Below are 25,466 nucleotides of genomic sequence, written 5' to 3' on the forward strand. Positions count from 1 at the left end.
CTAACCACTGGACTCCCAGGAAATTCCCACGACTTATGTCTTTTTAACTCTAAAATTTTTCTTACTTTAGTTGGCTCTTTCTCCCTCGCTCCCTGAATTCCTCTTTGGCTACCATCAGACTTAGTTTAGTTTGCATTCTCCAACTTTTTTCTCATATTTTCCACTGCTTCACCTTTTTGGTTTACACTGCAATTTTTTTCAACTTTCTCTTCTAGGTCTCTGTAAAATTTTTATTTAAATCATAGTTTTGAGTTTTAAGAATCCTTCTGGTTCTCTGTCGCCTTTTCAGAGCATCATGCCTCAGTTATTGTCTCAGATATTCCTAAGTGTACTAATTGTATCACATTCTTTTATTGAAAATGATAGATTTAAACTGAATAAGGATAGAGGTATTAATAACATACTGCTCACAAAACTAGAAAGTTCAGTGATAGGTTTACTTTAGATGTAGATTAGTTTGATATGGGAGCTTATATGATTCAGCTCAACAGAACAAAATAGGTTAAGCCAAAGGTGAGGAGTCTTAGGCATAAAACATAAATATTTTCTGCAATCATATAGTTTAGAAAAGTTGGGAAGTTTTGAATATGAAGGGGCAAAAGGCAGATGAGTATTTTATTAAAACAAAGAGTAATGAATTAGGGACTGGCCTGTAGGTATTATAAAAATTGTCCATCCTGGAACTTCCCTGGTGGTCCAGTAGTTAAGACTTCCTGCTCCCAATGCAGGGGGCATGGGTGCCATCCCTGGTCGGGGATCTAAGATCCCTCATGCTGTGGTCAAAAAAATAAAATAAAGAATTTGCTATTAGAGCTGATGGCGGGGAGCAGAGAAAGAAGTTCTTAATGACAAAAAATATCTCTGTATTGATGCCTAAAATGTCATCAATTTTGTTAAAACAGAAAAATGTTGCTGGGTGGGTTCAGAAGATTAAAAACTATTAATCATTTACATTTTAGTGGAATTGTGCTAATCCACTGTCCTAATCCATAAATTGTCCAGTTTTCCTATTTCTAGATGGGATCAGCCCATACTTACGTATATAGAGGAACATGGATTGTTACTGGGGAGACAAGGCAGGATTTTCCCAACATGACATCAAGGACGTCTTGAGAGGAGGATGTCCTAAGTAAAGGAGGATTTGAAGAAAGGGAAGTGAGAGGAACATGAACAAGTACTCCATTACTTTGATGTAATTTTACCCTTTTCTCCCAGAGACTGAATCTCTGCTCGATTCTCTCTCCCCCTCTCTGCTTATTCTTTTAAAGTAACAAGTAAAGGAAAGAAGGATTCTTGGCAGTAAATAACTAGCTTCAGTAATTTATGTCAATTTCTACCCTCTATCTGTGGCTTTGCAGGTGGCTCTAGTGGTAAATAACCTGCCTGCCAATGCAGAAGACATAAGAGTCTCAGGTTCAATTCCTGGGTCGGGAAGATCCCCTGGAGGAGGGTGTGGCAATCCACTCCAGTATTCTTGCCTGGAGAATTCCATGGACAGAGGAGCCTGGTGGGCTACAGTCCGAGGGGTTGCAAAGAGTCAGACATGACTGAGCAACTAGCACATTTAACAGATATTGTGTAGGTTTTAAAGTTAACCAAGAGCTAGTGCAGACAGTTCTGGTCTGTTTGTTTAAAATAAATCTCTCCACCTGATACACACACCTGCTGAGGGATGAGACCAGGTTCTGTGGGAGGCAGAAGAGAGGCATGAGGTCTGTGCGTCCTCTGGATTCCTGCCTACATCACCTGTGTACCACCTCCTCCCTCTACACCAGCGGTCCCCAATCTTTTTGGCACCAGGGACTGGTTTCGTGGAAGACAATTTTTCCATGGACCTTGGCGGGGAGATGATTTCAGGATGATTCAAATGCATTACATTTATTGTGCATGTTGTTATTATTCCACCAGCTCCACCTCAGATAAGGCGTTAGGTCTTGGAGGTTGGAGACCCCAGGCCTAGACGATGAGCCTGTTCTCTGTCTTCCTAGTGGCAGGCGTGGTGCCTGTATGCAGTGGTGCTTACTAAGTATCCAAACTACTGAACTGAATCATTCTCCCTGACGTTCAATTTTCTCTGTAATTACAACCGTAATGTAATTTGCCTTACTTTTTCTCCCCATAATATTTGGAAAGCTCGTTACTCAGTGTATTTCCTCTGCTATTTTATATTAATAATTTAGAAATATTAGCTTTATGTTGAAAAGGAATTACCAGTTTCCTTTCTCTCTAGTGGAGATGTCAATTTTTTTTCGCCTTGGGGAAGGGAAAGATTAGGGTTGCTGTATACAATTCCTGATGCCCATTAGAAATTTGAATTTCAGATAAACAATGGATATATTTGTAATACTGGTATGTCCCAATTGCTTGTTTTTTTTTTTTTTTCTTCTAACTTCCAACTTTTTATTTTGTATTGGAATATAGTCAGTTAACAATGTTGTGGTAGTTTCAGGTGAACAGCGAAGGGACTCAGCCATACACATAACCTGTGTCTATTCTCCCCCAAAGCCCCCTCCCATCCGGGCTGGCATGTAACACTGGGTAGAGTTCCATGTGTTGTACAATAGGGCCTTGGTTCTCCATTTTGAATACAGCAGTGTGTACATGACTTTCCCAAAGTCCTTAACTACCTCTTCCCCATGGCAACCATGAGTTCATTTTCTAAGTTTGTGAGTCTCTTTCTGTTTTGTAAGTAAGTTCATTTGTATCACTGCTTTTTAGATTCCACATATAAGGGATGTCATATATTTCTCCTTCTTTGTCTGACTTACTTCATCCCCAATTGCTTCTTTTGTTAATCTGAAATTTTAATTTAATAGGGTGTCTTTTTTGTCTCTGCTTAATTTAGTAACCCCAGGCTCTCCTTCTGGTCAATCTAACTTTATATCTTGAAGGCCCAAAAGAAGATTCTAGAGAACCTAAATGGGAAATAGCATTTCAGAGGCCAGGGCCTGACTCAGAAGCTATGTTCTATCAGTCAACACCCTTTTCTTCTCACACAACCATCTACGTTACAACCAGAGGTAAACAGATACCCAACTAAGAGCAGATATTACTACCCTGCTTCCCCTCCTTTTACTGTCGTTATTGTGCACAGAGCCCCAACCTGCTGAAAGGTGCTCTTCTGGCAGTGAGTGCAGAAATACAAATATTTAATATTAATATAAATTAATGTATAGGGGCTTCCCAGGTGGTCCAGTGGTTAAGAATCTGCCTGCCAATGCAGGGGACACAGATTCCTGGTCTGGGAAGATCCCACAAGCTGTGAGGCAACTAAGCCTGTGTACCACAACTGCTGAGCCTGTGTTCCAGAGCTGCAGCTACTGAAGCCTGCACGCCCTAGAGCCCCTGCTTCACAACAAGACAAGCCACCGCAGTGAGACGCCTAGGACCCACAACGAGAGTAGCCTCCACTGGCCACAACCAGAGAAAAGCTCATGTGCAGCAACAAAGACCCAGTGTGGCCAAAAATACAAATAAATAAATAAGTGAAAAAGAATATACAGCTCAGGAGCAGTCAGATGGCAGAGGTGCACAGCTCAAGGTGTGGGGAGAGGGTGCAACCTTCATGTGTCTGTCCCAGCATCTCCACGTGTTCACCAACATGGAAGCTCTCCAAACCCTGTCCTTCTGGGTTTTTATGGAGGCTTCACTATATAGGTCATTGAATATGTCATTGATGAAATCACTGGCCATTGGCAACGGATTCAACCACCAGTCCCTTACCCGGTTGGTTCCCTTGGCAACCAGCCCCCATCCTTAGGTGCAGCCCCAAAGTCACCTCATTAACGTAACAAAAGTCACCCTGATCACTCAGGAAATTCCAAGAGTTTTAGGAGCTCTTTACCAGGAAGGGGGCTTTCCTGGTAACTCAGAAGATAAAGAATCTGCCTGCAATGCAGGAGACTCAGGTTTGATTGCTGAGTGGGGAAGATCCCCTGGAGAAGGAAAGGATTACAATCCATGGGGTTGCAAAGAGTCAGACATGACTGAGCGACTAACACTTTGACTTTCTTTTGCCAGGAAGGAGATGAAGACCAAATATATATTTGTTGTTATAAATGACACGTCACAATACTGTTTTCCTCCTTTCCTGCACTCATGTGTCCCTCCTCCAGGTTTTATGGAGGGGGAACAGTTCTGTAGTTATCCTACTCCTCATTCACAGAGTAGAAATCAGGCTTTGGGTACTTCTGGTGGGTATTCCTAACTCTATGGCAGTCACACCACCAGGAAGTTCACAGGTCCTCCCGGAGGTTCAAGCCCTTGGCTTTGAGATAGCTGGTGTTTGCAGATGTTGGGGGAAGGTGCTCAGAGAGCTCAGGCTCTGAATTCCCACTGTCTAAGACCACAAGTTAATTCTTTTTTTTTTTTTAAGATTTTTTTTTTTTTGATGTGGACCATTTTAATAATCTGGAATGAATATGTTACAATATTGCCTCTGTTTTATGGTTTTTTTTTGTTTCTTGGCCAGGAGGCATGTGGAATCTTAGCTTCCTCACCAGGGATCGAACCCTCACCCCCTGCACTGGAGGTAAAGTCTTAACCACTGGGCCGCCAGGGAGGTCCCCTCAGGTTAATTCCTGCTCTGTGTCTTGGAGTCATTTCCCAATGGCATGTGCGTTTGGAGGAACTGGAACTGGACCTTAGGCTAAAATGCCATGGATATTATCTTTTTAGACAGTAGATTTTACTTCCCCCCCCTAAATTTTAGTATTAGGTGGTAGAAATAATGCTAACAGTGTATATTAATAACTCATTTTTAAAGGGATCATCACCTTAACAGAGGATATTTATAATGTATTTTTTATAGTAATTACTGCCTGTGAAAGTGTTAGTCACTCAGTCACGTCCGATTCTTTGCAACCAGGCAAGAATACAGGAATGGTAGCCATTCCCTTCTCCAGCGAATCTTCTAGACCCAGGGATTGAACCTGGGTCTCCCAAATTGCAGGTGTATTCTTTATCGTCTAGCCACCAGGGAAGCCCCAGTTATTGCCTCAGTTCAGTTCAGTCACTTAGTCGTGTCTGACTCTTTGGGACCCCATGAATTGCAGCATGCCAGGCCTCCCTGTCCATCACCAACTCCCGGAGTTCACTCAAACTCACATCCGTCGAGTCGGTGATGCCATCCAGCCATCTCATCCTCTGTCATCCCTTTCTCCTCCTGTCCCCAATCCCTCCCAGCATCAGAGTCTTTTCCAATGAGTCAACTCTTCGCATGAGGTGGCCAAAGTACTGGAATTTCAGCTTTAGCATCATTCCTTCCAAAGAACACCCAGGACTGATCTCCTTTAGAATGGACTGGTTGGATCTCCTTGCAGTCCAAGGGACTCTCAAGAGTCTTCTCCAACACCACACTTCAAAAGCATCAATTCTTCGGCGCTCAGCTTTCTTCACAGTCCAACTCTCACATCCATACATGAATACTGGAAAAACCGTAGCCTTGACTAGATGGACCTTTGTTGGCAAAGTAATGTCTCTGCTTTTCAATATGCTACCTAGGTTGGTCATAACTTTCCTTCCAAGGAGTAAGCGTCTTTTAATTTCATGGCTGCAATCACCATCTGCAGTGACTTTGGAGCCCCCCAAAAATAAAGTCTGACATTGTTTCCCATGAAGTGATGGGACCTAAGCAGTGGCAAAAAGTATTTTGTTTCTGTAACAAGGTAACAACATTTAAAACCTAAAAGAAGTTAATATTAACCTGGTTCTTAGAAAGAGGTTTAATTAGAAATAGTATTCTATATACACTGTTATGTTTGGTCTGTCAACTATATGAATTTAAATAACCAATAAGTCTTTTCATATCTGATATAATCTGGGAAAATTTGCCTGCTCCTGAGCTTTGACTGCATTACCTAGATAATCCACGAGATGGCAGCAGAGAAATGTTCATTTAAATTTATCATTCAGAGAGCTTGTTTTAAGTGTTTTTTAATAAACTATAGACAAATCATTGTAATTTGGTCCTTTCTAAACAAAGAGTAGCTAGTGAGAGCTTTAGAGTGATTCCTCAGGTCTTTTATGAAAGATATAATAAAAGTTTTATTTTCTTTCTCTTTCTTATAGTCATTTATCATATTTTGCTATGAGAGTCACATCTAAATGCCAATCAGAGTATATGCTGGTCTGTGTGTTTCCATCACAGCATTCCAACTAGTCATCTTAGGGAATCTGAGACCAACAGACTGTAGAATCTTACTTAGTGTGTTCTTTGTGGAAATTTATAATGTACTTGTACTATCACTTAGGAACAAGCAAGAAAGTGAAAGTGGTTTTCAGGCTGAGGCCTGAGCTTGTCTGGAGAAGTATGTGGTGGGTAGATTAAGAAAAGAGGGAGCCCAAGGGGAAAAGGATATTTATATACACACTTCAGTTTTCACCTAAATTTATACTATCTTACATTTTTGGCTTCATTTTTGCTTATTTGTTTCAATGGGTAATTGGACTTTTGAGTCAGAAAGAAAAAGAAGTTGTTTTCCTGTGAATGACCTCAGTTTTCTAGTTCTAGGTTCATGCATTTCTTATAAAGTGATACAAGGTGTAAGTTTGTTCTACAGATATAATAGGAAGTTAACCATCATCACTGTGGATCATTTTTTTTGAATTTCATTATGCCCAAAGCTTGGTGAACTTTATACACATACACACGAATATGTTTTTGTTTACAGAAATAATAGATGCTTGCTGCAAACTTTTAAAGCAGACAGGAATATATGACACAGAAAATGAAGTCTCCCATAATCCTTTGAGGTAGTTTGTTAATATCCACCTAGGTATTTTTCTAGAATACATGTGCATTTTAAATGAAATAAGATCATACAACACTGATGTTCAGGTGCATGCTCAGTCGTATCTGACTCTTTGAGAACCCATGGACTGTCAACCGCCAGGCTCCTCTGTCCATGGAATTTTCCAGGCAAGAATACTGGAGTGGGTTGCCATTTCTTCCTCTAGGGGATCTTCTCAACCTGGAGATCCAACCCGAATCTCCTGCACTGGCAGGCAGATTCTTTACCACCGACCCACCTGGGAAGCCCGTGATAAAACATAAACAGGTAAAACTGCTGAATGTGCACTTCTGCACTGTAGAGGCTGTGCTTCGTATGTTCTGTATCTCTATGAACTTTTAACAGTTGCAAGGGCAAAAATAATGTTTGTAGTGCATTAATGCTTTGATTTCATTCATTCAACAAGTTTACATTGAGTACCTTCCCAGGCACTGTTCTTGTTGGAAAAAAGATTTGCCTTTGGCATACCGAAATTTTAGTGGGTGGAGAGAGCTAATAAGTAAATAGACTGATCTTATAATATTAGATGGTGATCAGTGCCAAGGACAAACAAAGAGATGAACAAAGCAGAGAAAGTAATTGCATTTGTAAGTGGGGCAGCCAGGGAAGGCCCTACCAATAGGATGAATAAGATGACATTTGAGCACTGATTTGAAAGGATGGATAAACGGGGAAAGAGTACCCTGAGGAGGAGGAGGAGCGGATGCCTGGACCTCAAGATAGCAGCCTGCCGTGCAAGTGTATGGTTGGAGTGCACTGACCAAGGGGCAGGGTAGGACATGAGGTCAGAGGGAAGAGGCCACACAGTGTGGGGAGTACCTTTACTGAAAACACTGGCATCTGCTAATTACACTATTGGCTATCATTCTGGGCCCTGGTGTTGTAAGACCCTTACCTGTAATCCTTATTTCAGCTGGACTCTGACTGTTTCCCTACATCCTCTGCTCTTTCCAGCTCTGAACTCTCACTGGGGTATTCCCACCTGAGCACCTTCTTGCAAATATCCCATCCCTTTCAGATGCTGCCTGATCCAGGAGACCCTGAATCATCCCCACCAGTCTGGCCTTGCACATATTTGACCTCCTTTAGCACTGCTTGTGTTCAGTAGACCTTCTCCATCACCACTAGCACACGTAACCCTGGATGAAAAGTTCCTTCAGGTCAGGAATGATCTTATGCATATCTGTATACACTCAGGACTTAGCTCTACATCTTACATGTAGTAGATGACCTTAAATATTTGTGAATTTGGTGAGGCAAGCCATTTCCTGTCTTACAGCTATAGAACAAGAGCAAATCCATAGCTGTAAAGGGTTCTGGATCATTGAATGAAAGCTGCTCCTTCAGCAGATCAGAATTGTGCAAAGCTGTTAAGTGTATACTTTTGAAGAGCAGGTTTTGCTGTGTTGCTGAGTTCATGTTACCATGACAACCTTAACTTTTGGCACTTTCTGAATTTTAGTGTCCTACTTAATTTCCTGTGTTGGGCTCTGAGAAACCAACTTGTTCTGTCCCCTTTGCTTATGTGAATTTTTGAACTGGAAATCATTTATGAATTTATTTTCCTTATTAGGTCATCAATTCCTTAAAATTGGGGGACTTGGTCTTATTGTCCTTACAATCCATCATAGCACCAAAGTATGCCCTATATATTTAGACAGTGAATATAACAGTACACATTTTAGATGAATTGAGAAATTATTGATGTGGCATGTGCATGGTAAGTCACTTTAGTCGACTTCAGCTCTTTGTGACCCTATAGACCATAATCCGCCAGGTTCCACTGTCCACAGGATTCTCCAGGCAAGAATATTGGAGTGGGTTGCTTGCCCTCCTCCAGGGGATCTTCCTGACTAAGGGATTGAACTTGAGTCTCTTACCTTCCTGCATTGGTGGGTGGGTTCTTCACCTGGGAAGCCCATTGATGTGGTGGGTAGGCTAAATATGGTTGCCTCAAAGACATCAAGTCCTAATTCTTGGAACTTGTGAGTATATCTTGGGTAGTAAAACAGACTTTTGAAAATGTGATTAGATTAAGATTTCTGTGATGGGGAGATGATCCTGGAATATTCAGGTTGAGCCAATGTAATCTCAAGGGTCTTCGTAGGAGGAAGGCAGGACCAGTTAGTAGTAGGAAGCATGGTGATGGAAGTGAGATGTTGGAATGATGTGGAAAAGGGACCATTGCTAAGGAATGGAGGAGTTTCTAGAAGCTGAAAATGTCAAGAAAATAACCTAGTACTTTGGGACCAAGTGCATGGCTTTTGGAAGCACAGTGTCAGACACCCTGGTCCAGGTGGAACTTCCCTGCAAAAGCAGCATTGATTCTGAGCAACTGGAATAGCCAGCAAACGAAGAAAGTCAATAGGAAGGCTATGCTGCAGTGTTAAAAAAAGGTCTGTCCTTCATCTCACAAATCCTAGAATATTCTTTCAAAGAACCAGTGAATTTGTCATGTAACATTTTTCTTTTTTCAGCCATGCACAAGCAAAGCCATCACAAAAATCAGCAGGATTATATTCGATTAGGAAAAGGAGTATTTAAGTTGGGACAATTGGAACTTGAGATAAGCATCTTCTTTTTGCTTCTAAAGTTATCTGTGCATGTTCTGGTCCAAATCGACTTCCCAACTTCCCAGAATTATTATTATTACTTTTTTTGCAACACTGTGAGGTATGGGGGATCTTGGTTCCCACACTAGGGATTGAACCCATGCTCCCTGCAGTGGAAGTGTGGAGTCTTAACCACTTGACCACCAGGGAAGTCCCTCAGACTTATTTTTTGTTAGAACTTTACTGATGAGTCATTTGCAGAAAATGAGCATGACATTTTAAGGTCTGCAACTAATGTTCCCTTCACCTGTAGCTCAGGCTCACAAGTTCACATGTTTATTCTTTTGTTAGTATTACTGCCAAAAAGATGGGAAAAACAGAGTTTGTATTTTTCCTTCTTGTCCTACAAGGACTAAAGTTTGAGATTCTTACTTTCTTGATAAGAAATGGTTTCATACTCCTTGTGACTGGGCTGCCCAGGGTTTCTGCTCACTTTTGTTTTAAGAGAGGAAGATCACTTTTGAAAAATGGAATCTTAGCTACTTCCATAGTGCAGAACCAAGAAAATCCAATGCGCATGCTTGTCACTGATTTATGAACAACCAGGTAAAAACGGGTGACCTCATGCATCAGGCACTCAGGTGAGCAGGCACAACAATTAGAGATAGTAAGCGTCTCTGTTGTGGGCTTTGAGGGGTAAACAAGGCAGCTTTTCTCCTCTCTCTGTCTCTCTCATTTGTAAAATGAGGTCATGCCACTAATCCAGCTCAGAGAGTAGATATGAGAAAAATGAATAAATTCAACATCGTTGTTGGATCTTTGTATAAAACGCCTACATCCTGAGTTTTTAGACAGATTTATTGTTACTGTTAGAAACAAATGTCCATTTACATACTAGAAGATGCCTTTCATTAAAAGTTGGTAGGGAAATGAAAAACTTTATGTTTCAATAAAAGGTGCTGAAACAACTGGATATCCACACACACACAGAAATGAATCTAGACACAGATCTTAAAGCCTTCATGGAAATGAACTTGAAGTGGATCATGGGTGAAAGAATCCACCTGCAATGGGGGAGACCTGGGTTTGATCCCTAGGTTGGGAAGATCCCCTGGAGGAGGGCAACCCACTCCAGTATTCTTGCCTGGAGAATCCCCATGGACAGAGAAGCCTGGCGGGCTACAGTCCATGGGGTCACAAAGAATTGGACACAACTGAGCAACTGAGCACAGTAAGACTATAAAACTCCCAGAAGATAACATAGGAGAAAAATCTAGATGACCTTGAGTTTGGCATGAATTTTTAGATACAGCACCATGAATCACTGATGACTGACAAACTGAACTTAATTAAAAATTAAGAATTTTGCTCTGCAAAAGTCACTGTCAAGAGAATGAGAAGACAAGCCACAGACTGGGAGGGAGGAAATATTTGCAAAAAATAAATCTGGTAAAGGACTGGTATCCAAAATATACCAAGAACTCTTTAGACTTCACAATAAGAAAACAAAAAACCCAATTAAAAATTTGGCCAAAGGCCTTAATAGACACCTCACCAAATCTGCCAAGATATGCAGATAGCAGATAAACATATAAAAAGATGCCCCGCCTCAGATGTCATCAGAGAAATGGAAATTAACACAACAGTGAGATGCCACCATACACCTCTTATAGTGGCCAAAATCCAGAACACGTATAACACCAAATGCCAGTGAGGATGTGCAGTAACAGGAACTCTCACTCACTGCTGGTGGGAGTGGAAAATGGTACAGACCCCCTGGAAGATAGCTTGGTGGTTTCTTACAAAAGTAAACATACTCTTAGGTGATCATGTGATAAGACTGTATTATAGATGATTTGATCTTATCACATGAAAACCATACTGTTATTCATTCCCAATCATTGCTGCCTGTGCTCCAGAAGCACTGGGCTTATGAAGTTCTGAAGAAAGTCATATTCCTATATGATTTTCATGTGTTTTCTCTGTTGATATGTGGTCTTATCCAAAACTCAGTGATGTGATTAGTATCAGGATGTGCAGGTCTGCACTATGTGACTGTGTGCCACTTGCCCTTAAAATGTGAATAACTTTTCCTTCAGTAGGCTTCCTTCACTTAGCTCTACCTCCTCACCTTCTTTCTTCCCCGCTCCTGCCAAAATAATTTTCTCTGTTTACTGTTTGGAGTTGACAAATGTATTTGTCAGCTATGGCTGTACAACAAATAACCACAAAATGGTTAAAACAGCACCCAATTGGGACTTCCCTGGTGGTCCAGTGGTTAAGACTCTGCACTTCCACTACAGGGGCTGCAGGTTCCATCCCTCGTCAGGGAACTAAGATCCTGCACAGTGTGCCCCCCTCAAAGAAAAACCCACAAAAACAAAAAGACCCCAGTACCCGTTCATTAGCCCACAATTCTATAGGTTAGAAGTCCAGCACACGGTAGGACAGGGATCTCTGTTCAGGATGAACTCAAGACCAAAAGCAAGGTGTCAGCCAGACTGAGTTCTTGCCTAAAGATTCTGAGAAGAAAGAAATCAACCTCTAAGTTCATGCCTGTTGTTGGCAGATTTCAGCTGTTTGCAGTTTGGGGACTAAGATTTGTGTCTCTGGACTGGTTGTTGACCGGGACTTGGTATGGACAGCTTGCTTCCACTGCATTCTGGCTCCTGCATCTTCAGGCCAGCCATGGTGAGAGAATCCCTCTCATACCCCAGATCTCTGATTTCCTCTTCTGCTCACAGCCAGAGAAAACTCCCAGCTTTGAGAGGTCTCAGGCCATTAGGTTGTGTACATCTTGATAATCTTCCTTTCTTAAAGTGACCCGTGTCACTTTGTGTAATCTGACCATGGGAGAAAAACTAAGATTATGGCATCCAGTCCCATCACTTCATGGCAAATAGAAGGGGGGGGAAAGTGGAAACAGTGACAGATTTTATTTTCTTGGACTGCAAAGTCACTATGGACGGTGACTGCAGCCATGAAATTCAAAGACACTTGTTCCTTGGAAGGAAAACTGCTGCTGCTACTGCTGCTAAGTCTCTTCAGTCGTGTTCGACCCTGTGCGACCCCATAGACCGCAGCCCACCAGGCTCCCCCGTCCCTGGGATTCTCCAGGCAAGAACACTGGAGTGGGTTGCCATTTCCTTCTCCAATGCATGAAAGTGAAAAGAGAAAGTGAAGTCACTCAGTTGTGTCCAACTCCTAGCGACCCCATGGACTGCAGCCCACCAGGCTCCTCTGTCCGTGGGATTTTCCAGGCAAGAGTACTGGAGTGGGTTGCCATTGCCTTCTATGACAAACCTGCTGCTGCTGCTAAGTCGCTTCAGTCGTGTCTGACTCTGTGCAACCCCATAGATGGAAGCCCACCAGGCTCCCCCATCCCTGGGATTCTCCAGGCAAGAACACTGGAGTGGGTTGCCATTTCCTTTTCCAGTGCATGAAAGTGAAAAGTGAAAGGGAAGTCGTTTAGTTGTGTCTGACTCTTAGTGACCCCATGGACTGCAGCCTACCAGGCTCCTCTATCCATGGGATTTTCCAGGAAAGAGTACTGGAGTGGGGTGCCATTGCCTTCTCTGACGACAAACCTACTCACCATATTAAAAAGCAGAGAGAGACATTACTTTGCAGACACAGTACTATAGTCAAAGCTATTGTTTTTCCAGTAGTCATGTATGGATGTGAGAGTTGGACAATAAGGAAGGCTGAGCTCCAAAGAATTGATGCTTTTAAACTGTGGTTCTGGAGAAGACTCTTGAGAGTCTCTTGGACAGCAAGGAGATCAAACCAGTCAATCTTAAAGGAAATCAACTCTGAATATTCACTGGAAGGACTGATGCTGAAGCTGAAGCTTCAATTCTTTGACCACTTGATATGAAGAGCTGACTCACTGGAAAGACTCTGATGCTGGGAAAGATTGAAGGCAAAAGGAGAAGGAGGCAACAGAGGATGAGATGGTTGGATGGCATCACCAACTCAACGGACATGAATTTGAGCAAACTCCGGGAGATAGTGAAGGACAGGGGAGCCTGGCATGCTGCAGTCCATGAAGTCACAAAGAGTCAGACATGACTTAACAACTGAACAACAACAACAACAACAACAACAAAATATGGAGGGGAAAAGCCATCAGATTCACAGTACAGAGGATTTGGCAGGGTGTGTATGGGGATGAGTGAAAGAGGCAGGACTTCTTGGGGGTCCATCTTAGAGTCCTGCCTGCACTGCCCTCCTCCCCTCCCTAGAATCCTGTAACAAATCAAATCTGTGAGCTTTAAAAGCCTTCTGCAGAGTCCTATGGACAGCCCAGATTCCTTCTGTCCCCGTCTGCCTCTGTCACATGTCATTATTCTCCTATTGTCAATCCTCCCTTAAGGCAGCATCTCGTGGCACAATTCCCAAATGTTCCCAAATGCTCCCAAATGCTCGCTGAGCTCCATCACACCAGTCCTCAGAAGCTCCAGCTGCTCAAAGCTTGATCCTTGGGGATCCTTGGCTTGTAAACAATCCATGTTGTCAGATATGGGGTGGGGAGTGGTAGGTGGGGGGGACACCCTGCTGATTTTCTCTGAGGACAGCCTATGAATATTAAGATATGTTGCAGTTATTAAGGACAAAGCAAAAACAACCACAAAACTGAAGAAAGCACAATTCCCAAGCCTACCGAGCCTATAGTCACTTGACTGAATTACTTAAAATCTTTAGAGCTGACAGTCCTCAAATTTCTATCAAGAGACCAGAAATTAAGTTTTTGCAGTCTGCCATCTGGGCCTTGAATACAAGAGAAAATTGTATATAATCCTCAGTTCTAGTTTCATTTGGAGACAAGAAATTAAAAAAAAAAAAAGAGGTATTTGGCAGCAAAACCTGAGAAATGACATGATATCCTGTTTTAACCTGCTCATTTGTCATGGCACCTGAGTGTCTTGGTGATAAGTGCTGTATACAATTATGGGCTTAAAATGCTTTATTTAGTCTTTGACCTGGAACTTTTTTTTAATATAATTTTCTTGATTTAGTTTTGGCCGTGCTGGGTCTTTGTTGCTCTGCAGTTGTTCTCTAGTTGTGGAGAGCGGGGGCTACTCTAGTAGTGGTAGGAGGGCTCCTCATTGCAGTGGCTTCCTTTGTGGTGGAGTACAGGCTCTAGGGCGCAAAGGCTTCAGTAGTTGCTGTTCATGGGCTTAGTTGCTCCGAGGCATGTCGGATCCTCTTGGACAAGGGTTCGAACCCGTGTCTCCTGCATTGGCAGGTGGATTCTCTACCACTGAGCCACCAGGGAAGCCCTGACCTGTAACTTCTTGATTTATAAAATTATATATTGTTTTTTTTATTTAGATTTTTAATAGGTATAATTCAATTTTTTTCCCTGGATCTGTCAGTTAGTACTTTTTAAATTGTTGCTGCAAATAACTAAAACCTGTTTCAAACCACATTAAACTTTAAAAAGGCTGATTTTTTAATGTCACTGAAAAATGCAAAGTTAAGTCAGGCTTTGGGGCTTCATTTAGAGCTCAATCATGTTACTAAAGCCATATTTTCCCTTCTTTCTATTCTGCTCTCTAAAATGTCAACTTTTATCCCAAGTCTGATTCCCCCTGGTGGTTGAAAAGTGACTTCCAATAACTCACAGCACAGCGCGCAGTTGTTTATGTTCAGTGGGAGAAAAAAACATGTCTCAATCAATATTCTGATATTCATGTTTACTGGATTTTTTTTTTTTTTTTTTTTGGCTACACGATGTGGCATGTGGAACTTCTACACAGGAACCTGTGTACAATCTGTGCCCCCTGCAGTGGAAGAGCAGAGTCTTAACCATTGGACCACTAGGGAAGTCCCTGTTTACTGGATCTTGTTAAGGCCAATGGCCACCCCTGAAAAGTGTCATAGCCAGGGAGAGTTGAATCATTGCAGGATGAGATACGGGCTTCCCTGGTGGCTCAGCAGTAAATCTGAGCCAATGCAGGAGACTCGGATTCAATCCCTAGCTGGGGAAGGTCCCCTGGAGAAAGAAATGGCAACCCACTCCAGTATTCTTGCCTGGGAAATCCCATGGACAGAGGAGCCTGATGGGCTACAGTCCATAGGGTCCTAAAAGAATCAGACATGACTTAGAGACTAAACAGCGATAACAACAACAAAGGATAAGATACCTGAGGAGGAGTAAGATACTGGAAAACAAATCCAAGTGTTATATACCCGATACCAAATAATTAAAGACAAAATCTTCTGTAATTTGTAAAACTGTAAATCTGTAAAAACCATTTTCCTATATAATAGTCCCCTCTTATCTGTGTTTTCACTTTCTGTGATTTCAGTTACCCCAAGTCAACCAAAGTGTGTTAAATGTACTAAGTGGAAAATTCCAGGAATAGACAATTCGTAAGTTAGAAATTTCTCACCCTCCTGAGTAGCATGATGAAATCTTGCCTCCTAGCAAGGTCCCCCACCACTCCGATCTTCAGCCAATGATGCCCTCCTGGCGTGATGACTCAGGACCACGCCAAGCAGACGATCCTTCTTCAGATGTATCATCCCAAGGTCAACAGTAGTGAAACTGTGGGTTAAATCCATCAAGGTCATTTCAAGACTTATGTGTCCTGCATGCGGCAGGTAGCCTAAATGATAAAATGTTTGCCTGAGTTCCACCCCCCCCCCCCCCCCCCCCCCCCACCACCACACACACACACACAGGAACCTGGAGTTTAAGCTGAGAGGAGAGTCAGCAGTCAGGAGCTGAGCTAGTTAAGACTCACAGGGGAATCATGGACCCTTCAACTGGGAACATACAGAGTGTCCCCTTGGCGCTCTTTTGACGTCAGAGGGCCTAAGGCTCTGCCCTCTGAACGTGCACGTGCAGAAAGTCTGCGCAGAACTGCCAATTCTTGTACCTTTTTCTGATCCCTCTTCCCCACGCCCCTGGTCATCTGCTGCTTTATTCTTTATCCCATAAATTCCCCAAACTCTTTGCCTGTAGGGATGTTGGCTTGAGATGTGTTCTTCCCTCCCTCGCTGGTCTTGCACATAAACCATCTCTTTGCTGCATATCTCTGCGTCCACATTTAACTTGCTGAGTGGCCGAGCGAAAGGAAATAACAGCCTCCCGCTAGATCACAACGCCTACGTCATCCACCTCACATCATCTCATCATGCAGGTGTCGCATCATCTCACGTCATCACATGAATGGTGAGTAAGTACAAGACAAGATCCGAGAAAGAGCGAGAGAGACCACATTCATACAACTTTTATTACAAGGTAGTGTTATAATTGTTGTATTTTATTATTACACTTGTATTTATCTGTTGTTTGTCTCTTAGTGTGCCTAATTTGTAAGTTAAACTTTATCATAGGTATGTATGTATAATAATACATGTATAGTACATGTAGGGTTTGGTACCATCTGTGGTTTCAGGCATCCACTGGGGGTCTTGGAGCATATTCCCCACAGGTGAGGTGGGATTCCTGTATTTCTAAGGATTTTGACATGTCATCACTTCAGTTATATTTGGATGAGCCACTTACTGGCATTTATATACTTTTTATGATTTTCATCTAGCTTAAATTTAAACTATTAAGGAGTTTTATGTGCTTTGTTGTCGTTTAGTTGCTCAGTCCTTTGAAACCCCTTGGACTGTAGCCTGCCAGGGTCCTCTGTCTGTGGGATTCTCCAGGCAAGAATACTGGAGTGGGTTGACATTCTCTTCTCTAGGGGATCTTCCTTCCTGACCCAGGGATTAGAGTCACATCTCCTGCATTAGTGACTCTTAACCACTGAGACACCAGGGAAGCCCCTTATATGCTACCTGCCCATTTGAATGGTTTTTTTTCCCCCAAAGAGTTTAGAGATACCAAAATATTACTGAAATAATTTCATTTTCCCTTAATTAGTAACATGTAGATGCTGCCTGCAGAATATTCCAGGAGCTTTCTTGTAAGAGGCTGAAATGCCTTTGGTCACTGGAAGCAAAGAAATAGTGGGTAGAGTGGAGGAGCTTGAAGTTGTTGGCAAGCCACAGAGAAGCCTGATGGTGGATCCATTTTTGTCTAAATAAAGGATTGGAATTTTTTCAAACTAATACAAATAACAGTATCCTCAAAACATCTTGTTAATTGTAATAGCAGACTATAACTTTTAATAAGCAGGAGAAACAGTACATAATGTGTTTTGCGTAAGCTAGTTCCCGAAATGGCCATATTATGCCTTTTTAAATCCAGGAATAGAAGAAGAGATCCATTCTTGCTCTCAGGATTCTCATAACTTGGAGACTCAAATACTCTCCTGGCTTAGAGTGTATATCTTAATAAAAAGAAGTATCTGAAATAGAGTTGAAGCAATGTATGTGTAAGGACCTTTCATGACAGCAGGTTTCTCTTGTTCTTCTGATTAGGGTACATTCTGAAGCCTTTAAACTATTCGGTGACACCTGACAATAAGCAAGACCTTTCATTCCTCTAAAACATATTTATCAATTCAAATGTTAAAAAAATGTCAAACTAGTCTCACCTGCTCTTTACAAAGCTGTAGTAATCAGGGAATTTTCTCCCCAATTACCCACAGTTTGGTGTGGCTATGGTTTCCCTGTAAATGACATCATCTCCTTCCTTCCTCTTTTGTGGCTCTGCTGTCCCCATCATGCTGTATCTTTCAGTGCAGCTTGGCGGCTTCTGAAGACAAAGAATGGCTGAGTGGGGCCGTGGCTTTACCCCTAGGGTTGACAGAACCACAATGTCAAGGGTATGTGTTCTTGTGGGAAGATGATTTCTCAGCATCTTGCCTTCAATTGCTAGGACTTCCTCTTCCATACTTCTTGGAGGTCTTATAAAAGACTCTGTCTCATGTATTTCTTCCAGTGGGATATTTTAACCGGGTTATTATCACAACTATTTTGCTACGTGCGATGAAATTAGCGGTGATTCCATTTGTTGAAATCATATGTAGACGGCAGTGCTCTCTGCCTTATTACCAAATGAGTACAGCGTGCCCTTCAATAATTCTTTAAACTCTCAAATGCCTTGGAAATAATATGCTGGAATATTACTGAGCTGTGACTGAAGCACCATTTGTGCTAAATATGACAGCACACAAATGATATTCCTCTATAAAAGTTCAAACTACATTAATCTTTTAGGGAGGTTCATTGACTAAGAAGATGACTTAGATATAAAATAAAGACACTGAGGGCTGACTGAGGAGAGCTTTCCTGGTCAGGATTTCTAGGGACAAGTGTAAGGCAAGGCCCACCATTAACCCCTTATGATTAAGGATGTGAGCAAGAGTGCAATTCCAAAGGGGAAAGATCAAAATGATAAAGCAGTTATTTCAATATGAGGAAAAACAGGGTTCTGTGTGTGAGAAATAGAAATTAAAGGATAGGTCTTAAACAGTTGAGACAAACAGTATGGTTGTTGAAGGGAATCTGGACAAAAATGTGGAGAATTCCCAAGTTCCAGAGGTCGAACCTGTGCCCCTTACAGTGGAAGCTCAGAGTCCTAACCACTGGACAGCCAGGGAATTCCCTCCAAGTTGATGTTTACAGTCCTCCTTATCTGTCTAAGGATACATTTGGAGGCATGGCAGCATCTTGCTATGAAGTCTCTTCAATGCCATTTTGTAAATCTTCTCGTGTGTGTGTGTGTGTGTGTGTGTAAGTTGCTCAATGTGTCTCTGACTCTTTGCGATCCCATGGACATAGAAGTTCATGGAATTCTCCAGGCAAGAATACCAGAGTCTGGGGTGCCATTCCCTTCTTCAAAATCTTCTCTTAGAGCTGTACACAAAGAAATGATTGTATAACTGTCTTATCCTGGATTTCTCAATATGACTAATTAGTCAGTAGGGGACTAGTACATATGAAGAGGTGAGAATGGGCAGGACACTTAATTAGCATTAGCAAAGGCAGTTTCAATGTAAATATGCCTTTGTATTAAAGTTTTAGTACTAGCTTTTATAAAATGTATGGAGTATATGAAAAAATTACAGTTTTAAAAAACTATAAAATGTATATGCAATATACTCATTTTATAGATTGCTTTTCACTCAACAATGTAATGCATTTCTCCATGTCAATAAATAAGTAGGGGGACTTCCCTGGTGGTCCAGTGGCAAGGACTCCATGCTTCCACTGCAAGGGGAATGGGTTCAACCCCAGATCAGGGAACTACAATCCTGTATGCTATGTGGCATGGCAAAATATGAAAAACCAAACAAAAACAACAAAATGGAAAAAAGTAAGTAGGGTGTGGCTTCGTCCCTCAAATGAAAGCACTTATTGTTCAGTTCAGTTCAGTTCAGTTGCTGAGTCGTGTCCCACTCTTTGTGACCCCATGAATCGCAGCACACCAGGCCTCCCTGTCCATCACCAACTCCTGGAGTTCACCCAGACTCATGTCCATCGAGTCAGTGATGCCATCCAGCCATCTCATCCTCTGTCGTCCCCTTCTCCTCCTGCCCCCAATCCCTCCCAGCATCAGAGTCTTTTCCAATGAGTCAACTCTTTGCATGAGGTGGCCAAAGTACTGGAGTTTCAGCTTTAGCATCATTCCTTCCAAAGAAATCCCAGGGCTGATCTCCTTCAGAATGGACTGGTTGGATGTCCTTGCAGTCCAAGGGACTCTCAGGAGTCTTCTCCAACACTACACTTCAAAAGCATCAAGTCTTTGGCCCTCAGCTTTCTTCACAGTCCAACTCTCACATCCATACATGACCACTGGAAAAACCATAGCTTTGACTAGACGGACCTTTGTTGGCAAAGTAATGTCTCTGCTTTTGAATATGCTATCTAGGTTGGTCATAACTTTTCTTCCAAGGATTAGTTTATTATAAAAATAATTACAGCAAACCCTTGAATAAAAAGATTATACGCATTTGAATGCAGAGTTCCAAAGAATAGCAAGGAGAGATAAGAAAGCCTTCTTCAGCGATCGGTGCAAAGAAATAGAGGAAAGCAATAGAATGGAAAAGACTAGAACTATCTTCAAGAAATTTAGAGATACCAAGGAAACATTTCATGCAAAGATGGGCACATCTTTATTGTCCTTTATTGGACAGAAATTGTATGGACCTAACAGGAGCAGAAGATATTAAGAAGAGGTGGCAAGAATACACAGAAGAACTATACAAAAAAGATCTTCATGACCCAGATAATCATGATGGTATGATCACTCACCTAGAGCCACACATCCTGGAATGTGAAGTCAAGTGGGCCTCGGGAGCATCACTACCAAGAAAGCTAGTGGAGGTGGTGGAATTCCAGTTGAGGTACTTTAGCTCCTAAAAGATGATGCTGTGAAAATGCTGCACTCAATATGCCAGCAAATTTGGAAAACTCAACAGTGGCCACAGGACTGGAAAGGGTCAGTTTTCATTCCAATCCCAAAGAAGGGCAATGCCAAAGAATGCTCAAACTATTGCACAATTGCACTCATCTCACACGCTATTAAGTTCAGTTCAGTTGTTCAGTCATGTCCGACTCCTTGCAAACCATGAACTGCAGCACGCCAGGCCTCCCTATCCAACACCAACTTCTGGAGCCCACCCAAACTCATGTCCATTGAGTCAGTGATGCTATACAACCATCTCATCCTCTGTCGTCCCCTTCTCCTCCTGCCCTCAATCTTTCCCAGCATCAGGGTCTTTTCAAATGAGTCAGCTCTTTGCATCAGGTGGCCAGAGTATTGGAGTTTCAGCTTCAACATCAGACCCTCCAATGAACATCCAGGACTGATCTCCTTTAGGATGGACTGGTTGGATCTCCTTGCTGTCCAAGGGACTCTCAAGAGTCTTCTCCAACACCACAGTTCAACATCAATTCTTCAGCACTCAGCTTTCTTTATAGTCCAGCTCTCACATCCATACATGACCACTGGAAAAGCCATAGCCTTGACTAGATGGACCTTTGTTGGCAAAGTAATGTCTCTGCATTTTAATATGCTGTCTATGTTGGTCATACGTTTCCTTCCAAGGAGTAAGCGTCTTTTAGTTTCATGGCTGCAATCACCATCTGCAGTGATTTTGGAGCCCCCCAAAATAAAGTCAGTCACTCTTTCCACTGTTTCCCCATCTATTTGCCATGAGGTGATGGGACCAGATGCCATGATCTTAGTTTACATGGTAGTAAAGTAATGCTCAAAATTCTCCAAGCCAGGCTTCAACAGTACATGAACTGTGAACTTCCAGATGTTCAAGCTGGATTTAGAAAAGGCAGAGGAACCAGAGATCAAATTGCCAACATCTGTTGGATCATTGAAAAAGCGAGAGAGTTCCAGAGAAACATCTACTTCTGCTTTATTGACTATGCCAAAGCCTTTGACTGTGTGGATCACAACAAACTGGAAAATTCTTCAGGAGATGGGAATACCAGACCACCTGACCTGCCTCCTGAGAAATCTGTATGCAGGTCAGGAAGCAACAGTTAGAACTGGACATGGAACAACAGACTGGTTCCAAATAGGAAAAGGAGTACATCAAGGCTGTATATTGTCACCCTGCTTATTTAACTTATATGCAGAGTACATCATGAGAAACGCTGGGCTGGATGAAGCACAAGCTGGAATCAAGATTGCCGGGAGAAATACCAATAACCTCAGATATGCAGATGACACCACCCTTATGGCAGAAAGCGAAGAAGAACTAAAGGGCCTCTTGATGAAAGTGAAAGAGGAGAGTGAAAAAGTTGGCTTAAAGCTCAACATTCAGAAAACTAAGATCATGGCATCTGATCCCATCACTTCATGGGAAATAGATGGGGAAACAGTGGAAAGAGTGACAGACTTAATTTTTTTGGCTCCAAAATCACTGTAGATGGTGACTGCAGCCATGAAATTAAAAGACACTTGCTCCTTGGAGGAAAAGCTGTGACCAACGTAGATAGCATATTAAAAAGCAGAGACATTACTTTGCCAGCAAAGGTCTGTCTAGTCAAGGCTATGGTTTTTCTGGTAGTCATGTATGGATATGAGAGTTGGACTATAAAGAAGGCTGAACACCAAAGAACTGATGCTTCTGAACTGTGGTGTTGGAGAAGACTCTTGAGAGTCCCTTGGACTGTAAGGAGATCCAACCAGTCCATCCTAAAGGAAATCAGTCCTTTAGGATATTCATTGGAAGGACTGATGTTGAAGCTGAAATTCCAGTACTTTGGCCACCTGATGTGAAGAACTGACTCATTTGAAAAGACCCTGATGCTGTGAAAGATTGAAGGCCTGAGGAGTAGGGGATGACAGAGGATGAGATGGTTGGATGACATCACCAACTCAATGGAGTTGGTGATGGACAGGGAGGCTTGGTGTGCTGCAGTTCATGGGTTTGCAATGAGTTGGACACAACTGAGTGACAAACTGAACTGAACTGTGTAGGTCCACTTACACGCAGGTTTTTTTCAGTAGTAAATACTACAATACCATGTGATTGAGGTTGGTTGAATCTATTGATAGAGAGGAACCACATACGCAGGCTGTAAGTTATATGTGGTGGGCGCCCCTGACCCCTATTCTTCAAGGGTCAGCTGTGCAATGTTTTCATAAAAATGTACTTTTCAAAAAAAAAAAGACAATATAGGAGAAGATCCTCTGAAATCCTATCAGCTAGAGACAACCTCAGTGACCAGGCTGAAAACCATTTTTTGAGATAGCCTTATCAGAATGATAAGTGGGTCTCAAGCCTCAAGCCCTTAGGAATTCCTGAAATTCACAGGAAGGCAGTAGGAAAACCAGTGGATTGGAAGATAAGACCTTCTTCCACAATCCCTGTGTGGAATGAGGGGAGTGTAAAATAAAACATCAGAAGAGGTAAAACCCTGTTTATGAGGTGAAATCAACATAGCATATTGATAGAATGGGAGGAGATGGAGAACGGATGGTTCTGGTGGCTCCTCCACTGCCCGCTGGAGTGTGGCCTTAGGAAGAGTCTGACCTCACTTCTTTTTCTCCAGCCCTCGTCCACTCAGGTGAACCAACCAGGGCCTCCTTACCGGCTGGCTTGGGTCTTGTGTGCTGGCCACTGCCTCTGCCTGGCCTGCTTTCCCCACCCCCCCAGGTATCTGCTTCACAAACTCCTCCCCTTCCACCAAGCCTCTGCTCCAGTTTTACCCTCTCTTCTCCACCAGACTCCCTGCCACATTGTCTAACAATGTCACATACCTTCCCATGTTATTGTATCCATCCTCCTCACCTCACTCTACCTTCTTTTTGTTTTTTTGTGGCACTTGTCATCTGGTGCCTGTATGTGTGCTCAATCGCTGGGTTGTGTCTTACCCTTGTGACCCCTGGACTGTAGCCCGCCGGGCTCCTCTGCCCATGAAATCTTCCAGGCAAGAATACTGGACTGGGTTGCTATTCCCTTCTCCAGGGGATCTTCCCAACCCAGAGATTGAACTTGCGTCTCCTGCATTGGCAGGCAGATTTTTTACTGATGAGCCATTGGGGAAGCCCCTTATCATCTTTTAGCATGTATAATTAACTTCTTGTGCTTCTTATTTGTATATTTTCCCCAGTAGAATGTAAATTCCATAAGCATGGGGAGTTTTATATGTTTTGTTCACAAGTACCTAAAATAGTGGGCTTCTCTGGTTGCTCAGTGGTAAAGAATCTGCCTTTCAATGTAGGAGATGTGGATTTGATCCCTGGGTCGGGAAGATCCCCTGGAGAAGGGAATGGCAACCCATTCCAGTATTCTTGCCTGGGAAATCCCATGGACAGAGGAGCCTGGTGGGCTACAGTTCATGGGGTCACAGAGTCAGACACAACTGAGCAACTGAGCACACACAGGCACACCTACAATAGTGCCTGCTCCATATATAGCTGCTCAGTTAATACGTGTTAAATGAATGAATTAAAGAGCCTTGGAGGGTTTGGAGACTTTGCACTGAAGGGTGAGATAATGAGAGTAGGTATAGGTCAGAAGAGAGGAGGGGAAAGATCTGAGAGCTCTAACAGGGGTAGGCTCTGTAAGACCTAGAGGAGAAAATGAACCAGAGATGTCTCTATGATGTGTGAAAGTGATTCTCTGACTTTTTACTGCTGAATTATCCTGTTAATTTTTTTTAGTCTTTTCCTGATAATGTATAATCATAGCTTACTAATAAAGAGAAGTTCATAGGACTGTGTCAAAAGAGTCTATCATTTTTAGGTTAAATATATATTGAATACTTGGAGCCAGAACCAATTGACCTATTGATTTGACAACTAAGACAGAAAGTCCATTTGTCTGCCAAGTTCTGATTTTCCAAGTCAGAAAGAATCCCTGCACTATTGATTAGCTGCTTCTGGGGACCATCAATATATTTTGCCACTGGATGTTTCTAAATAAGGATTTAAGTGGAGACAGTGACTTTTAGATACCAATTAATGCAATGATAACAGAGATCAATATTGTCAATGAAGATCTTCTATTTCATGAGCTTATGGGACAGGATGTTGCCTTTGCTGATCAGCCTCACGCATGAAGGGAAGTCATTGAATTTCCCCCCAAAACATTTCTGTTTGCCTTTGAGTCTTGCCTGTGGCACTAACATGGTAAAGAACATCTCTGCCTAAACTCTTCACTGTCAACGATATGTAATGTGACAGTGCTAATAAGCTACTTGATGATGGGTAAATATTTTGTAATTTTTTTCTGACTTGCATATCAAAGAATCTACTCAGCTTCAGTCTGCAAGCTTCATTCTCTCTGCACCCACTGACACCATTCATACTTGCACTTGGATGTTCAAAAAGCCAATAAATCAAGCCTAAAAGGTTCATATGTATCATAGTGGTGAGTCCCATACATCCGATACTGTGGTGTAGCTCTGACACTTGACACACCTTTCTAGTTATTCAGTCAATAATATCTTAAGACCTTCCTTAAGAGCCTTGTTTTCTCTTTAAGCTTTCTGTCCACTGCATGCCCCCTCTACATTTTCCATGTCACACTAAAGGCATCGTATACCTCTGATTACTTACTTAAACCAGAAACATAACATTTAGCTTCACCTTCCATATCCTATCCAACCAGGAACCATATTTCCAGAAACCTTAACTCTTAACCTCTTCACATCTTCAGTGTGACCACTTTCATCTTCTAACTGCCTTTATAGCTACGAAACAGAACTCAATAGATACTTGCTATGTCAATGAAGTGGCCTCATT

The sequence above is a fragment of the Bubalus bubalis genome, chromosome 15 (assembly GCF_019923935.1).
Source record: "Bubalus bubalis isolate 160015118507 breed Murrah chromosome 15, NDDB_SH_1, whole genome shotgun sequence".
In the NCBI taxonomy this organism is placed as follows: Eukaryota; Metazoa; Chordata; class Mammalia; order Artiodactyla; family Bovidae; genus Bubalus; species Bubalus bubalis.